The sequence below is a fragment of the Notamacropus eugenii genome, chromosome 1 (assembly GCF_028372415.1).
Source record: "Notamacropus eugenii isolate mMacEug1 chromosome 1, mMacEug1.pri_v2, whole genome shotgun sequence".
NCBI classification, from domain to species: Eukaryota; Metazoa; Chordata; class Mammalia; order Diprotodontia; family Macropodidae; genus Notamacropus; species Notamacropus eugenii.
The window spans coordinates 245,751,341-245,757,033 of record NC_092872.1 but is presented as its reverse complement, the minus strand read 5'-3'; the positions used below and the strand labels follow the sequence as shown (position 1 = coordinate 245,757,033).

Here is a 5,693-nt window from a genome sequence, read left to right as displayed (position 1 = left end):
GGGAGTTAGACTAGATGTTAGGTGATACAGGGTGGGAAATGAATTTACTGAGAGACAGGCAGGAGACTTGGGTCTGAAACAAGCATTTTGAAATAAACTTTGGTGAAAGAGGAGATGAAACCAAAATGCCTACATTAAGAAGCCAACAACCACAACTGTTTGCTCAATTTATTCCCCACCAGAATGTTCATTGAATGTTTCAGAGCTCCATACCCAGCTCCTCAAAACCAAGGGGATAAAGGGACATACATGTAAATGATCTTCCTTCCCTTGAGACCCAGAAGTATCCTCACCTTATGTTCTAAAGACAATTTGTTTCAGAGGACATCCGTATAATAAAGGCAGAACAACTGAAGTTTTGTTCCACACTGTTGAACTTAAAGGGAGACCTCAACACTATCCCAAAGCGTGTTTGCTTCCCTCTTCCTTCACCACCCTTCAGTGGCTGTGTCATTGATCTCCAATCCTACTTCTCCATAGTATCTGCCTAAAAACAGGGGTTGGGGAAATCCGTGGGTCCTCAGGTGTCACCTTTTGACTGAGTCCAAGTTTTACAGACAAATACTTTTATTAAGGGAATTTGTTCTGTGAAGTTTGGATTCCATCAAAGGGGTGTATTTGAGGACCTACAGGGCCTCATGTGGCCTTGGGGCTTCAGTTTGCTCATCCCTGGTAGAAACTTTAAATGTCTCAGGGGATGTGTGTTCCTCCTACGCAATGGTTAGATTAAGTCCCCAACTGTTCCCCCACTCCAGACTACAAAAAATTCCTAGTTAGGTTTCTCCTGCAAGGACTTCTGGTTGTCATGTAAATTGTTATAGGAGGCAAGGAGTAATAACCAGCAGTTGTGGCTAAGGGACTAGGGAGCAGTTAGTGTGTATCAAAGCCATCAGTGGAAGGGGATTATTGAGAAGATACCTATGAAATGGACCTCTAACTTCTGAAAGGGTCAATAGAGAAGAGGCTATGGGCAAACACTGAGACCCACAGAGTCTCTCCCAGGAGTCCAGTACTAGTCATCAATTTATTTATATACTTCTTTGGCCTCCTAGATGGTGGTCTAGAGGTCAGCCTGAGTGACTTTCAGTTTCCTTAGGTGGATCATTAACTCTATGTTGGACAAAAACTGTCCCCTCTTGATTTTTCTGGGTTTTTTTATCACAATGAATTTACAATTTCCTCATCTCCTTGTTCCCCTCCTTACTACCCCCAGCCTCAGTGAAGTCTTTTGTGGGGGGGGGGGGGGTTGATTTTTTTTCTTGTAGTTTTACTGTGGTATTTTTTTGTTTTGTTTTCATTTAACACTGTACACTAGATTTATTGTCAAACAGCACAACAAATGTCCTGGTCAGTGGGGTTGGAGAAAGGATCTTTGGAGCCAAGAATCTATAGAGGAGGGGCTGCTTGTAAACACCCATGCCAACAGCAGCTGCCAGGGTAATGGATATATGGTGTTCACCTCGGGATGGGCCACAGTGACTGGCAAGCATAATGGTTTGGGTATCCCCTATTGTTTATCTCCAACAAGGTCACTCTCCCACCCAGGTGCATGTTCCCTAATCAAGGCTCACATGCTACTGAGAACTGAGCAGGGGTATCTCAGCCCTGGAACTCAACTACAGGGATACATCAGCTGCAAAATAATACTTTTAAAACATCATTCTGACAAATTCAAATTTTGGTTGTCATCCATTATGTTTTGTGGCTTCTGTTCTTCCTCTTCTTTCTCCTTGTTTTTCTTTCTATTTTTTTCCCAACAGAAAAAAAAGAAAAAACCCAGAAAGACACATTTGGTGATGGGGGGTGGGGGTGGGGGGGAAGGTGGCTTCACTCTCCTTGAAAGAAGAGTGATGACTCCAGCTCTCACTGAATTTTCTCCCTGAAGTTCTCAAGAAAAACACCCCGGCATTTCTCCAGTGCATTATACTGGTGCCAGTCACTCTCCTTCACACCCATCAGCTAGCCTTCATCCTGCTCCTCAGGGTTCTCAAACGGAATCACCAGCACCACATCACCAACCTTCAGTTATAGTTCATCACTGTCAGTGGCTGTGTAGTCATGCTATGTCTGGACCTTGAACAGGAATCCTGGGAGCAAGTCAGACCTCTAGGAGGGAGCACTGCCCTCTACAATTCCATTTATGGTGGCTGGGAAGGTCTCCATCACCACAGCAGGCAGGGAGCTAGAGGCCCTGTCACTTGCTCCCATCTCATTGACTCTTTCAGCTATGCGCTGGTTTCGTCTCACCAGCCTCTGTCACATCTCCTGGCTGAGATGGTGACTTGGGAATGAAAGTCCCAGGAGTGTTCAGGCTCGTGGTTGACCTTGATCTCAGGGGTGCCAGCTAGGGAACTATCAGGTGGTGGTGAGGGACTCTTGTTCCCTTTCATGGGGGCATTGTCACTTGGCTGGGCCTTGACAGTGAATGTGTTGCTGCCATGCTGCTTCTCCAGGTTCACTAACACATCATTCAGGTTTTGATTCCGCTTGCTCATCTCTTTGTGGAAATTTTCTTCCAGGCCAGCAATGCTCTGGAATGTGTTGACATAGAAACCAACACGGCTATTCCACAGAGATGGCACCTCTTCCTGCAAGTCAACATTCATCTCCTCAAATACCTTCTGAACTTTGATGAGCTCCTCCTCAGGCAGTTTTGGCTTCATCCTTCTTTATGGCAGTCTGAGGAGACTCATAATAGTGGCGAGCACTGTCATAGTCCACCAACTTCCTTCCACGCTTAGCAGTTCGAGATTTGATGTCAGGTAACTTGCCTAATTAAGTGTCCATGGTCAGAAGCACCTGCTCTACCAGTTTATGATGGTAATCCATCCAAAGCAGGTCACTGTTTCCGCTATTTTGTTTGTCTCCTCTCTCCCAGGCCAGTCTGGTTCATACACCTCTTGCAGACACTCCGTTAGCTTCTTAGAGGCTTCATGCTTTGCTTTGACAGATGCGAAGTAGGTGCAGAGATCCTTTTGCAACCTGGACCCTTCCGTCAGCTGTTTATTGAAGTTCTGGATGCACTGCTCAAACTGCTCATCCTTAGTCTCATCTGCCTTCCCTAACTTCTGTAGGACCTTTTCCTGGGCTCGGGTGAGTTTCTTCTGCGCATTGTTGGCTATCTTCCCTGCAGTCACTCCCTTACTGCCTTGCTCAGCCATCTTGTCCTCCAGCCTTTCTTTTCTTTCCCCCACCACTAGTTTAGTTGCCAGTTAAATCTAGGTAGGTGTGTGTGTGTCCAGGAGGCAGGTGCGCTAATGCAGCAGGCTAGAGCCTACGTAGAGCTCGGCGCTCTCTCTCACAGCCACAGAGTCCGAGAGGGAGGAGAGCAAAGTCTTTTCCAACAGAGAAAAATAGTTGAACATCACTGGCCCACTAAGGAACCAGTTCTGACAACATATGCTATATTCCACACTAATCTCTTCCACCTCTCTGCTAAAAGGAAAGGTGTGTCTTACATACTTAGTTTTCTAGAGCCAAGATTATGCATGGAAATTCTTTGCATTTGAGTCTTATTTTAATTTACATTATTATTATCATCATGCATATTTTTCTCTTAGTTCCGCTTACTCTGCCACAGGATATGCAAGTGTTTCCATTTTCCTCTAAAATTTTCATTTCCATTATTCCTACTGATGTAATAATATTCCATCATATGAATATACTCCAATTTGTCCTATCATTTCCCAATGACTGGGCTCCATTTTGTTTCTCCTCTTTAGCTCCCATGAAAAAAGTGCTGTTACGGATTTTGGGGGATCTGTGGGACCTTTCTTTCTGCCATTGATGTCCTCAGTATGGATCCCTGGGATGGATCATTGGATCAAAGAGGATGAGCAGTTTAGCAATTTTTCTCCTGTAGTTGCAAATTGGCTTCCAGAAAAACAGTGGATGTTTTCCCACAAACACACCTGCTATTCTCTAACTGCTGTTTCATACATCATCTGTTCCCTTCTCTGTGTTGAAAGACTCCAACCAATGAAGTGGCCTCTTCTAGTGCATGGAGGGGAGAAGTATTTGCTTTAAAAACAAAAAACAAAAAAAAAACTGTAGGGTCTGCAAACTGATCAAGTCACTCCTTAGAGTACAGATGACATGGGAACTTCATCTGGAGAGGATTGCGGGATTCAAATCAATTTCCAAACTCCAAGTCTGAACTTGTGGTAGGAACTGTCTTAATCTTCTTCCAGGAATCATTGCTCTTTCTCTGTTTAGATTAACCACATTTTTTCTGACTGAAAGACTTCAACAGCAGGGCTTTCAGCTTTTCTAGTCACTTAGAGACAGAAAGAGACAAAAAAAGGGGGACAGAAACAGAGGCAGAAAAAGACTGAATTCAGCACAACAATTCAACAGGAGGAATCCTTAGAATTTGTTTCCTTTTAAATGGTCAGCATGTAGAAAAAGTCATCATGAATCTAGTTGAGATTCAATTTTATATTTACTCACAGAAAGAATGAATTCTATCTCTGACAATTACTAGCTGTGAGGTCCTGGCAGTCACAACCTTTATGCACTACAGTCAGTTCCCTAGGACAAACCACCTAAGACAGGGGTAGTGATCTTATGGCCTTGGTGCCACATGTGGCCCTCCAGGTGCCCAAGCATGGCCCTTTGACTGAATCCAAACTTCACAGAATAAATCCCCTCAATAAAAGAATTTGTTCTGTAAAACTTGTACTCACCCAAGGACCTAGAGGGCTATACATTCCCTATCCTTGACCTAAATCATAAATGGGTTGTAATTTGACTTGGTGGAGGGAGTTAGCGCAACAGGAGTTCCCAACACTGACAAACTCATAAGAGGGGAGAATCAGGCAACAGCTAGCCCTGGTAAGGTTGGAGTGGTGTTGGTTGCTGAATGAGTGATCAGAAAAAGGAGAGAAGAATGTCCTTTATGCTAGGGACTGTTTGGGACAGGATGATATAGATGAGAGGGCTTGGTCCTGGGGTATGCTTGTAAATATTTGGCAACCAGTTGTCTGAAAAAAATGTACATACAACATATTTTTAAGTTTAAATTTAATTGTATTATTGATTTTTTTATTCCTAGGGAAAAAAATTCAAAACAATAAATCAATTCCTGCTTTGTAGTATTTGTGAAGCATTTAACTGGAGCACACTGTTAGCCAGGCCTGAGCTCTATCTCCCTCCATACCTGGTGATTCATTATCTTTCATACAAGATACATTTGAACATTATTTTGATGGGTCAGCATACAGCTCCCTTCATTTATTTTGGCTAAAAAGAGTCCAATCTGTGTACACAAAAAGCCACATGACCCTGGTGCTGCCAGGCTCTAACCCAGGGCCTAGGAGGAAATGATTCCTCTCCTGATGGCCAGCTTTGAAAACCCCACACTATGAAGCAATGGCAAATACATCAGTAGAAGTCCTGAGTTACCTTTGATCATCCTGGTAGCAATTAGGACTTAGGAGTTAGGCAATAGAAGAGTGATGACTTACTCATTAGGAGGGCAACTGCCCCAAACAAAGGTTAATTAAAAGACCTTGCCCCCTGGATTTCACTCTCACAAACTGTGCCAGGTTCATGAGCTGCGGCCAAGTTTTCTCCATTGTGCCTCTAAAAGCTACTCTCCACTAACACAGTCTTTATTTCAGCCCTTATCATCTTTTTTCTTCACTAGAGTAATGGTCTGTTATTTCTGCTTATTTCTAATCTTTCCATTCTTT

At 43.6% G+C, this 5,693-nt stretch overlaps 1 pseudogene; it reads right to left on the bottom strand.

Annotated features, from left to right (window-relative positions):
• Window positions 1-1,863: 1,863 nt before the first annotated feature.
• Window positions 1,864-3,161, bottom strand: LOC140524797 (myc box-dependent-interacting protein 1 pseudogene; annotated as a pseudogene).
• Window positions 3,162-5,693: the final 2,532 nt, after the last annotated feature.